This window comes from Tenrec ecaudatus, chromosome 4 (assembly GCF_050624435.1).
Source record: "Tenrec ecaudatus isolate mTenEca1 chromosome 4, mTenEca1.hap1, whole genome shotgun sequence".
NCBI lineage: Eukaryota > Metazoa > Chordata > Mammalia > Afrosoricida > Tenrecidae > Tenrec > Tenrec ecaudatus.
Genome location: NC_134533.1, coordinates 151193322 through 151207034, shown reverse-complemented (window position 1 = coordinate 151207034; position 13713 = coordinate 151193322).

Below are 13713 nucleotides of genomic sequence, written 5' to 3'. Positions count from 1 at the left end.
AGGCACATAATTTTGACATGCATGCATACATATTCCTCTCTAGTAATTCTTGCTTTGTGTGGGGATATTGTCATCCATCCATTTCTCTTCTTGAGCATCACCCCCCCATGGTCCTACCTCTAACATTCATTAAACTATTTAGGACTTGAAAAAAAATTTTTGGACTAAAGTTGTGTCTACTATGAACACCCACTCTTGTCCCTTTCTGATTTTATCATTACAAAACCCAAACTGGCTCTAGCATCCCTTTGCCAGCCTTATCACAATCAGTGCTTGCATTCACTCACTGTTACAAACTTGTCTCAAATCCCTGGATAAAAATGGAATGTTTGCTCAAGGACTATGAATATTTGCAGTTGCTTTCTCATCTGTCTAGGTTATCTCTGTCACTTGAGCATTTACACATTTTTTGAGGTGCAGCTTAAATGTTATTTACTCAGTGACTTTCCCTCCCAAGTCAGGCTATCCTAGGCAAGTTGGCAAATCACTTCTCTCTATTCACCTGGTACGCTGTACGTACCCTGGTCGTAGCACTCCTGTATACACTACAAGCTGTCTGTGCTAGCTACATAATCTGGTGTCAATTTGGGACTTGAGAGGAGTAAGAGTGAATGGGGTGGAGTCTAGTCTATCAATCAGGTCCTAGCCAATGAGGCCTCTGTGTGGGCCTGGCCTTCTCCTGAGGATTATGGGAACTCCTGTCTTCCCCCTTGGATGCAAGAGACACACTCTGATCACTCCCTTAGAGATGCTCTACTGACAAGACAGATGGAACTACACTTGAGCCTCACAGTCAGATAAGCCACATGGAGACCCCTGCCAGCACTGAGATGCTTACAACGCCACTGGATCCACAAGACTTCCCATCCATTGGCCTGTGATCTTTCTACATTTGGTGTCATTTCATGTGTCTCATGAGTCTGAAGAGGACTTTATAAATTAATATCAGACTTATGGATTTGATCTGGACTCGGCTCGGATGTTTTTATTCAACATTGAATTGCTCTTATATATAAACCTCTTTCTTATGTGCATGCGAGTGTCTATGAATTTGTTTTTTTAGTCAACCCAGACTAACATACTATCTCTGAAACTATATCATAAGGCTAGGAAGGCTAAACCATATGTCATTAATCTTGATTCAGTTCTTTGAATAGCCCCTCTCTCAACATAAATATTCAATAAATATCTTCGTAATTAACTTAAGCAATGAATAAATGAAGGAGGGTTCTACTGCTTTGACTCTTCTTTGAAATACACGCTGACTTCTCACTTAAATGTCTTGAAATACTCTATTAACAGGTTCCGCTGGGCTCATCGCGTTAGAAGGTCAAGGATTGTGATCATTGCGCACAAGTTGAAGTGAAATGCAGAACTACAGGGACTTTCTCAGGTAAGGAAGAGCTACAGTGGGCAGATGCCATCTCACTTGAGCAAAGCAGCATCACGATCTCACAGAGATCTTACAGAAGTGTTTCCCCTGAGGAGCACTGGATGCAGAAGCAAGACCATAGTGACGTCAGTCTTGAAAACACATTTTGAAGTAGAAGCAAATATTCCATTTGTATTGGTTACAAAAATGGAATTGGTTCGGGTCAATTGTAAGAGTTTTCTCAATTGGGTCTACCATCAATTATCTAGTCTTCAAAATAAGATGGTATTACTGATGGGTTGGTGTTCAGAGACATTTCCACGGAAGAAAGGTTTTATGGATCGATTAGACAAATTTAAAGCAAAGTTTGGTATTTTCTTGTAACTACAGCTTTAGAACTGTGTATTATTGATTTGTTTTAATGCTTAGGTGCCATTGAATTCATAGTAACCCTAAGAACAACAGAATAAAACACAACCTGGTCCTGGCCCATCTTAGAGATTGTTGTACTTGGGCCCACAGTTTCAGCAGTGAAACAGGGCTGATATTCCACGCCATACAAAAAAAACATGAAAAACGATGGATCAAAGACCTAGATATGAAACCTACAGCAATGTTCTCAGGGACCGTTGCGTCAGTTCTGACGCATAGACACCCTATGTACAACAGAAAGAAGCACTGCTTCCTCCTTGCTCCTGTGCCATCCTTACAATTGCTAGGTTTAAGCTCATTGTTGCAACCACGGGGTCAATCCATCTCATCAAGTTTTCTGCTTTTGTGTTGATCTCTGCTTTTCTGTGCACTATGTCCTTTCATGGGGACTTGTCTCTTGTGATAGCATGTCCAACGTACATGAGATAAAGCCTCAATGTCTTTGCCGCTAAAGAACATTCTGGCAGTGCTCCTTCCAAGGCAGGTTTGTTGTCCGTAGCGCTTTCCATATGTTTCCCCAACACCATGAGCAAAGTGCAGAGATTCTCCTGCGCTCTTCCTCTTTCACTGTTGAGCTTTCATACATATGTAGGGTGATTGAAAATGCCATGAGTTAGATAAATCTTAGTACTGAGCGTGACCCCTTTGCTCTTGAACACTTCACAGTGGTCTTTTGCAGCACAACCACCAAAATTGTCAAAGAAAATAATGAGGACAAATTTAAAGCTTTACCACATGGTATCAATATACTACCTAACAGAACAAAAAAATGCAAAAACAACAGAAAGCAAACTGAATGACTGAGACCTCCTCAACCTTAGACAGACTGCACATCAAAATATTTCACCAAAAGAGGACAAAGAAAACCTACATACTGGGACCACAATGTTGGCCACAACACATCCTATAAGGACTAGTCTCTAAAATTTTAGAAGATTCAACTTGTCAACAACATCAACAAAAAATAATCCAATTTAAAATGAGCAGAGGATATTAACTGACAGTTCACCAAAGAATACATTCAGGAGGTAGCCAACAAGCACATAAATCTTTATGATTATTAGCCATTATGAGAGAGATGCAAATAAAAGCAACTATGTGTTACGTTACTCTAGCATTAATTTTAAAAAATTACTGGTGAGGCTGTGAAGAAACTGGAACTCTTATACACTGCTAGTGGGATTGTAAAATTGTACAACTACTGTAAAAAAAACAACATAAAACATTCTTTCAAAGTTGGAAATGGAAATACTATATGATCCAGCAATCCCCCTGCTAGGCATTTATCTTACACAAATAAGAGCGGTGAGACAAATGGATGCACACCCATGTCCATCTTAGCATTATTCACAATACCAAGTAATAGAAACAATCTATGTGCCATTATGATAGGTAGGTTCTACGTCAACTTGACGGGGTCAGGATTCTCAGTGTTTGGGCAACTAAGGCCTAGAAATCACCCATGATGTAACCCAGCACATTGCGATCAACTCCATAATGAGATTTACTGTGTGGGGACAATCAGTGGTAAGAAGGTAGGACTGAAGTGAAACCCTAGGGTGAAAACCCTAATGTAATTGAAAGGAAGTTTTCTCAGGAATGTGGCCTATTTCCTAGTAAATTGGTACTGTGAAAAACCTTGCTTGTTTTTACTGGATCTGGATCCTACATCTGCATCGTGGACCCCTGGATCTTTGGACTTGAGCATACTGTCTATTAATCTGTGATTCATTTGTCTCTCTAGCCATGATACTGTCACATATTTTCAGGAGGATAAGGAAAAAAGTAATAAAATACATCAAAATACCAATAATTATTCATTCTTGCAGTAATTAATAGTTTTTCAAATAGGGATCTATGTCACTGTTTACCACTTGTTCTTTATATATTAATTCAATATGTATTAAAATTTCCATAGGGGAATGTTCTTTGAGTTCATATTGTTGTATATAAATTACAATATCACTTAGTTTCTTTTACTGCTTTTTTGTATTTATGTTATGCTTGCTCATAAAATAATTTGTGCCTTTTATTCGTTTTCTATATTTGCTGTTAGGTGCTATCAAGTTGGTTCTGACGCTATCTGGAGGAGGGCAAAGCACTGGCCAGATCCTGCCCAACTTCACTCTTGTGATGTTGAGCCCATTGTCGCAGGCACTATGTCAATCCATGTCATTGAATGTCTACCTTTTTTCCACTGATCTTTTGCTTTACAAAGCATGATACCCATCTGATATAGTTAAAGTTTATCATGCCAACTTGGCCAATAAACACATGTGGGGTTCATTGAAGGGCAGAGAGATAAATGGCTCAGTGAGCCTCGCCTTTCTAGTTCTTGGGTCTCCTGCTTTCTGATGGTCAGACCAGGGTGCAGCTACCTTAGCCAGTTCCCTGCTTCAGCTGGCAATGCTCACTTCCTGCAAGACATCCCTGAGGAGAAGCCACATGAACCTACCCGGATACAGCCCTGGGTGCTGGAGCAGCTGTGTGGAGAACCCTGCCAGTGCTGAGATGCTTACACCTTTGCTGACTTGGCTTTCCTCCTGCAGTTGGCATCATAGTGTGTATTTTGTGAGATGGAGGAGGCCTTTGTGGATTGGTGCTGGACATATGAGTTAATATGGACTTGTGGACTTTGGCAGCACTGGGTCGGGATGTTTTCTTGAGGTGCCCTTACCCTTTATATAAAACCCTCTCTTATACATGAGTTTCTGCGGATTTGTTTCTCTGAAGTACCCAGACAAACACATATCTTATAAGGATTTTCCAGGGACTAGTCTCCGCTGATAACAAATTGAGACTAAACAGGATGAAGGCTTGTCATCACTCCTCTTAAGAACCATTCTGGTTGTAGTTCTTCTACGACAGATTTGTTTGTTTGGGGGCAGTCCGTGGTATTTGCAGTATTCTTTCATATCATAATTCAAATGCATCAGTTCTTCTGTCATCTTCTTTAGTCATTGTCCCACTTTCATGTGCATATGAAACAATCACGTACCCCTTAGTACTCAATGTGATATTTTTGCTTTATAGCACTTTAAAGAAGTCTTCTGCAGCAGTATTTACCAGTGAAATACACTATTCTTAGCTTCTACTTCCATAACGGTTGGTTGTGGACCCAAGTATATAGAAATTATTGACAACTTCAGTCTCTCCTCTGTGAATCATGATGTGCTTGATTGGTATAAAGTTGGTTGTTTTCTACCCAGAGCAAAAAATCATTGAGTTGCAATTCATCCTGAAAGCTGTAGTCTTTCATCATCAGTCAGGAGCCCAGGCAGTATAGTGGGTTAAGCATTGGGCTGCTAACCTCAATGTCAGTAGTAGGTACTCAGCTGCCACTCCATGGGGAAAAGATGCTCATATAAAAATTTGCAGCTTTACAAACCCACAGGGCCAAGTGGAATCTGTCCTATAGGGTCACTATGAGTAGGAATCACCTTAACGCTAGAGTTTAGTTTTTTGGTTTCTCTAAGTACTTCAAGTTCTCTTACTTTCAGCATGCCAAGTTGTAACAATCAGCATATTGCAGATGGTTACAGAATCTTCCTGGTGATACATTCTCCTTCATATAGTTGAGCTTCTCAGAGTAGTTTTTCACTCCCGACACAGTGTAAGTGTAATAACAGGAGGCACCTCTCCTGATTTTGAACCATGCACTATCCCTCTATTCTATTCTAAAACTGCCTTTTTGTTTTTGTACAGGTTCTGCATGAACACAATTAAGTTTTATTAAATACAAAATTTCTAAATGTTTTTCAATGTGTTGCATGATCCAAACTGTTGATATGTTTATATCATCAAGAACACACAAGCTAACACTTTTCTGGTCCTCTTTGTTTTCAGCCAAGGTCCATCTGATTTCAGCAATATGTCCCTTGTTCCCTATTCTCTTCTGGATCGGGTTTGAGTTTTGTGCAGCTCTTGTCTGTGTACTGCTATAATTAGTTTTTCATTATCTTCAGCAAAAAGTTTACTTGCCTGTGGTATTTAGGTGGTTCAGCAACTTCCACAGTCTTTTGTTTGAAATGGGAACAAATAGAAATCTCTTCTAGTCAACTGTCCAGGTGACCATGTTCCAAATTTCTTGGCATAAATTAGTGAATGTGTCCAGTGTTGAGACGGTTTCTTTCAGATCTTCAGCAGATCCGCTACCAAGTCTGGAGCCATGATGCTTTACTGCCACTTGGCCTTCTTCCATCAAAACAGTAGGTTCTTGATCATATGCGACCTCTTGAAATATTTCAAAGTCTACCAGTTCTTTTTGGTACAGTGACTATATGAATTCTCCTGGTCTTCCTTTTATGCTCTCTGCATCATTCAATATGTTACTCACAGACTCCTTCAATAGTGTAATACCTATAGTATTCAAAATCATGTACAATTAATCTAGTATGAACGTAGTTACCTTTGTAGGAGCTAATTTTTTTCAAGGGAGGGCATTACACAGGTATAATCACTTTGTTAAAACTCATTACACTAAACATGTGATTTCTGCTTACTTTGAATATTTCTTATACTTCAATGGTTGAACATGTATTATATAACATAATCTGTCATGGAAAGAGAATTACTTTTAATATTTGGTTCTTCACTAAAACATAGTTTTAATACAAAAATGTTAAGTTATTACTTCCATCTATTTTGTTTGTGGCTATAAATTATAAAGTGAGAAGGGAATAATTGGCCAATTTTAACTGAAACCCAAAAAACATAAATATTTATTTCTGATGTTTATTTGGGAAACAAAAGTCCTCTTCATTTTCCTTCCCTGCACATTTGTCTTTATCAGCTGTATTTCTATTTATATTACACATTTGCAAAGCAACATTGTCATTCATGCCTAGCTTTTCTAAATTAAAGTCTTCCAGAGCAATTTTGTATTGGATGCTTTTTAAAGCAGAGAAAATGTTGGTGCTGTGGGGAGTGGCAATCCATTGTCCATGTATCTTATTCTTAAATGCTAACTGGTTCCAGGCTTTCTCTGTGGGTTTCTTATTGAATTACTTTGGCCTTTTAAGCATGAATACAAACGAGAAATAAAAGAAAAAGAACATTTCAAAAGAGGGTATTTATCCTCTAAAAATCATTTGAGTTCTTCTATTCCCTTGATATGTGGTAACAGACAAATTCACTAGTCTCAGCCTATTCTCAAATGTTTTTTTTCTGAGGATTATTATTATTAACTTATTTTAGAAGCCATTATAGTCACTGACACCTGGATGCCCTTAGTCCAGCCCCCAGCAGGCCCGAGAGTGGAATAAAGGGCTACATAAATATAAAATCCATCCTACAGTGAGATTAGGAAAGGGGAAAGGGACACATCTGGTGGAGCTCAAGTACATGACTGTAGATAGGAAAAGTGGGAGGCGTGGCCTGCAGGTGAGGGGAAGAATGGCTGAAAATACTTTGTGGGACTCTAGTGGTAGTGTCCCTGGAGGTATGCACCAAATGGGCCATATTGGCCTGGGTTTGGGGTGTATCCTGGGGACCCTGGCTGGTTGTTGTGGGTCACAGGGACATGGAATGCTGGATCTTTGGGCCACAGGGCATGCTCCACAGGCTCCATCAGTGAGATCTGATGTGGAAACTACAAGGTGAACTGGACTCTACCTCAGACACACCTGAGGACTTAAAGCTGAAAACTCATGGTGTTTGAGAAGCAGAAGACAGGTGTGCCAAGACTATTGTACTGTCAGTAGGCAGACAATCATGGACTTACTACATCAATGCCCTCTCTGATGTATGAAGATCTATATTATCCTACCAAACCTCTGAGATTCTCAGTCAATATCATTGTACAATTCCCCTGACAACCAACTCCCATTGTTTGCGTAAATAGTGTCCAGCCATGAAACTATTCTGTACAAGTAAATATTCAAGTATTGAGTACCAAGTATTGTGATACAGAGTTAGCCTACATGGGCCCAGTATCCTTCTCACAACAGCTCTTTAAAACATTAGTCCCAGGGGATAATCAATGACAAAATTAACAGAAGATCTGTATGCCCCAGGGAGATGATGAATAAGACTCTCTACCATAAGTTAACAAGAAAGTTTTGAAAGGGAACCCAAGTCAGGTAAATATGCATAGATGCAAGAATGGGTTTTGGTCTCCCACTAAATTCTAGCTCCAGCTTAAGAACAAGTAGTTCTTACATCATGCCTCTGCTCAAGGCTCACCTGCAGGAAGGGAACACATAAAATATGGTGACATAGCAAAGTGTGGTGAAGAAATGGGATGGTGCCCAGCTATCAGATAAAATGGCATCTGGGGGGCTTAAAGTCTTATTTCCAAATAAGCAGCCATGTAAATGAGATGTCAACTAAGTCCACATGGAAGAAGCACAACATCAACAATCCAGGGATTGTAAATTATATAAGCTGAAGCCAAACAAAGGAATAGTATCACAGCCTACACTGTGAGAATCTGTTTTGCAGAAGACTATGAATGACAGATACATTTGTGAGATCCACACAGGAAATAAGCCTCTGATAATTTCCTTCTATTCATAATAGAGGAGGGGAAGAATCTGGTTATCGGACAGCGAGTGTTGGAGAGATGACTGTAGCAGACTAAAATGATCACTCTGACGCGAACAGTTAAAACCCTGTCACTTGACCTCTCCTGTAATACACTTTGGGGTTGATCTGGTTCTATATCTCTGTGTTTTAAATATATATTTTAGGGTTTATCTCTGTTGTATTTTGTCTTGTGGGTAGCCTTCTTGAATCTTTGTTATGCATTTTTTTTTTGGCATATGAGACCCAGGATAGATGAACTTGTAGACACAACACTAGAATAGGAGTTCCTGGGGCGGGGTTGGTGGGTGGAATATTGTGAGGGAGGGGGAAGGGGGGGAAGGGAGGAAGGGGGAGCTAATATCAAGGAGTTCAAAAGGGAATAAAATGTTTTGAAACTGATTTTGGTAGCATTTGCTTGATGTGATTGAAGTATGGAATGGTATAATGTCTGGATTAGCTCCTAATAAAATGGTTTGGGGTGGGGGTGGGGGTGGTGAGAAGGTTAGGTAGGTTTGTTTGTAACTACAGCAGTCACAAATATACTGTATTGATTTCCAAGTGTTGAGATATTTAATGACGCCAGCGTAAAGCAAATGTGTACGCTTGACATAAAAAAAAACTCAAGAGACTAAATATCCAACTTTCACAAGTGTAAAGTTTGTTTTTCTTCCACCGATTTCTGCTTGGATTAGAGGCTATGGTCCTTTCATTTCCTGCAGGTCATAAAATGGCGAGATTTCTCTCAGATGTTGTATAGGAAGAAACTAGGACATGAACTACAGATAAATTAGCTTTGTGTGAGATTTTCTTAACCTTATCAAAAATCAATTCAGGCCATCTTTTCCAATGCATTCTGATATATATTCTTTCACTATAGTCCATGTCAGTGTAAAAGGATTTCTTAATAATTTATGTTGTTTACTTTGGATGTGATTACTCACAGGAGGCTAGAGAAATGAATCAATATATCCTTAGCAATGTAAGAATCTACCAGCACATCTCTAAAATAAATTGGAAATAATTGTTAATGTAATGCCTATCAAATTAATTCCCCATCTCCTCCTTATGCTACAAGAATCTTAATTAAGAAACAACTAAGGTTGTCTTTTCTTATTGCATGTACTCTTGAGCTCAAGGCTTTAAATAAAGGCATTTAACCGCTTTGAGGTATAAAATAGAAATAACACCAATCTCACCAAAGTCTACAAAATAGTAGCTATGCCATGCATTTGTAAAAGGGATTTACAGCAAAGTATTTCTATCTTCTCCTCTGAACACTGTTCATGTTCTGTTCTGTGAGGTCTAACTTGGGCCTTCGCGGAAGCTACTTCAATCCTGCACAGCCTCACACTGTATCCAGCCCCAAGCTCCACATTTTAAGAGGATCATTGACAAATCAGTCTCCCAAAAGGAGAAAAGCAATTACCTAAGTAATAAAGTCTGTGGAAACCAGAATGAAAGGAGAGTTTGTATTAACCGGGGACACTTAGAAAAGATCCGGTGGTATAGAATTAATTCAGGGAATCCTGATGGCTCAGGTAAGGGCATGGCTGTTAACTGAAAGGTTGGCAGTTCAAACACCAACCTCTCCACAGGAGAAAGCTGTGGCAGGTGGTTTTGTAAAGATTGCAGCCTCGAAATCTTCATGGGACAGTTTCACTCTGTCTTTATAAAGTTGCTGTGAGTTGGCAACAGGTTTAAATTTTTAAAATTTGTTTGTGGGGTTTTTGTTTTGTTTTGAATTTGCAGGGGAGGGCGTTTCTCTTTGTTGAGTGTCAGTTGTGTGGTTATGGTTGTTGAGTTCCAACAAGTTCATTCTAAATGATAAGAACCCTACGTGACAGAGTAGAGCTCTCCCATCGGGCTTTTTCAGAGCAGCAGAATCATTGGGTGGATTTGAGCTGGTAATCTTTTGACCAGTAGCCGAAGGCTAAGAGGTTGCCCAGGGCCTTAAGTTTACAACTTGTTGTAGATGGTAGAACAGCACTGCTGAATGACAGTTAAAAGGGGACTGGGAAACATTGATATGGGATCATTTGACAGTAGAAAGAACTGCCTGCCCCTGGCCAACCCAGGAGCTTAAATTCTGGTATTAAGGTATCCTGTGAAGGACTAAAGGACTACTTGGGGGGGGGGGGGTGAGGGTGAAGGTCAATGCTAAGGGGGTATGAGTATAAGTCCACACACTTGTCCTTAAAAACCTGTCAACTTGGGGAAATCATTCCTTCCTGACCCCACATTTTGACACTTTCAGCATGAGAATGATATTCTAAAACTCCAAACGACAGAGAAAATGATAAGGTAATTCTGCTATCCAACAGAATTAACCATTTCTAGGGCACAGACTAGGTTATTAGACAGCAAGTTCAGATGTCAAACCCCTTTCCCAGAGTTTAAACAGTTCATCTACAACCTGCCACGTCTGCTGACCTACCTAGTCTAGCAATTATTACATAATTTTACAGTTAGCTTTACAGCTACTCAAATATCTGCGATAGTGAGCTCTTTAAGAGCTGAAACTATTTGTCTTTATAACTCCATAGCTTATCCAAAGCTTGGCATTTATGAGATACTCAATATATGCTTAATGGACAAATAAGTTTATTCCATTCCAAGAAGCAATCCCTCGATGCAGGCACTGAATGGCAAGATATACAGAATTAAAATAAAAACAATTCCCTGCATTTAAGGAGTGCAGAGGTTATCCATAGAATAAATCTAGGAGTAATTTAGGGTATCTATATTAAATACTTTTGTCTTTAAGGTTTCCTGTTCTTCTAAAAGATTATCATTTTATGGCCCTTTCCTCAATTAAAAGATTTGTATTTTGGCAACTGGGGAAAACCAGTGGATCTGAAATATCATAACTTCAAGTTCCCCTCGCTGCTGTACTAGCTAGCCATGTAAAATCCCCTAATCAAAACAGAAAAAAAAAAAAAACAGAGAAAAACCCTTCTCAAGGGGACCAGGTAGAGTTTCTATCCCTGAGACATGTGAGTTTCAGTTGGCTGACAACCCTTGTGAATTTTTTCAACCAAAGACATGCTCATCTTCCTTAAAAACCAGGGGGCGCTCTACCCTGTTAATACTATAAAACCTGCCTCATAACCCCTGCTGCTTCACTCTTCTCCCAGGTGCAAACTCCACGTGCGTCTTGCTTTTGTGGTGTTGTCTTCCCCCAGGCTATGAAATAAGGGACCAATAAATTGCTGTCTTCTGTTAGCTATCATGTGTTTAGCCATCCTAATAATACTCTTACCAATGAACTGAAGAGGAGGCAATCAGGAAATGTGGCCACCCCATATTAGGCGATAATTAGATTTCCTTGTTTGTTAACCAAACTGTGGCAATACAAGTCAATTTTTAACCAATTCAATAATTTGAGGAGTCAACCGACAGTAAAATTTATGAAGTTCTTTTAGTTAATATAAAAAGTTGGGAACAAAAATCCTTGCAGAAATTTGTAAGAACCATACAAAATATAGTATTTTCATATCCAAAATGGGCTGAAACACACTTGTAAGAATGGCATATAGTCCAACAGTTCTACTGTGCAGACGATTACTGTGAGTTGAAACTAATTCAATAACAGCTAGCAATAAAATTTCAATGTAATACAGCTTTGATTTTAAGAATATTGTACAAAGAAATCTAGTCAGTGTCCTTTAGAATGAACACAGTGATTGTCAAGTTGACTGGAAAGTATTCTCATAGTTCGGCAGTTGAGGTCTCCTTTGTGATGTGACTTATTACAATGTAAACAACTACATGATGGGATCTGCTGTGAGTACTCAGTCAGTTTTAAGAGGATTAGGGAGCTGTGTGAACTGCTTCCTCAGGTAGTGGCCATGATACAATTGAAAGGAAGCTTCTTTGGGGTGTGGCTTATCCTTATTTAAACACACTGTGGGGTGTGGCTTACTCTTATTTAAACACACTGTGAACTTCTCTTCTTGCAAGTCTGAATCCTGCATTGACTATTAGACCCACTATATTGCCTGCCGGCCCTAGGAGCTATCAGCGGCCTGCCATGTGAAATGTTAATATGGGATCCACTCACTCTGCAGCCATAAGCCTAGTGGCTGCGTAGTTTTGTCTTTTGCTTCCCGGAGACATCACTCCAGCAGCTGCTCCAGTCAGGAAATGCCCCAGCTCAACATCTGACCCCCGGGCTTGAGTTAAATTGACGTAATTGCTTCTACACCTGGGAGAGCCATTTTCTTAATATAAAATTATATCTGTATGAAAGCATCAGTGGTCTTGCTTCTCTAGGAACCTAGCCTAACACAGCGACCCAGTACTGTAGCCCCTCCCTCAGTTCCCTTGGTATTATTTACACAAACCAAGGCAGTTACCCCCTTCTTTGACCCATTCCTCATGCCCATGCAAGAAAGGAAGCAATCACATTACATACATTTAAACACTTGCAACTGGACCATGAATAAAAATGACCCAAAAGGGATTTATGTATTTGAATTATGGTGCTGGGGTACTGGTCAAACAATCGAAAAGACCATGAACTACCAAATGAACAAACAAATCTGTCTTGAAGAAAGAATACCAGAATGTTCCTTAGAGTAAATAAAAAATATTACTTAACTGTATTAATTAAATAAAATATATTACTTTTCACATTCATAAAACAAAAAAGATAATAAACAATTTTTCCAACCATTCTGACATAAGTAGGAACTCAAGTTTGTTAAGGTATATTTTGGAAATGGCTGAACTTCTCTTGACTTAGGTTCACATCTATTATGTTCTTAACTTTGTGCTCTTACTAGTTAATTTGGACTATATAACCAATTCTATGTGCCAGCTGCCAAGAATAATTGTATCTTAATAACGGAAGGAAATCTTACTTGATTTTGTAGGTGGCTCATGGAGTTTGTTAGAAATTGATCTTATCCTCCACAGTTGGATTCAAAATGTTAAGCAAAAACTGAAGATTTCTGACTGTAGGAGGTGAAACTCACTCATCTTCTTTTGTAAACAAATTAACAGTGACTTGTTTTCCTCCCACGGCATCACCTTAGCAACATGGTTATAAAAACAACATGAATCTTCCTTCAGAGAATACTGTCATATTTAGCATGAAGAATCAGCAAGTGGGACTAACAAATCTTTCCATTTATTTTAATCCTTAAAATCAGAGTCAAGATTTCCATGAAACATTATTGCTTTCAGTGGTAAACTTGAAAGGGGTAGAACTTTACTTACATAAAAAATGATAAATTATTTTCAGGCCTGTACGTAGCTTTTTAATTTTTCCCCAAGGTGGCAGATAAAGGTATCTTTCTGTGGCTTGACCAGGTATAAATTAATTTTAGTGCAAGTAGAAAGGGAATATAAGTGTTTCAAATAATTAGGCCAGGCTTATTTGA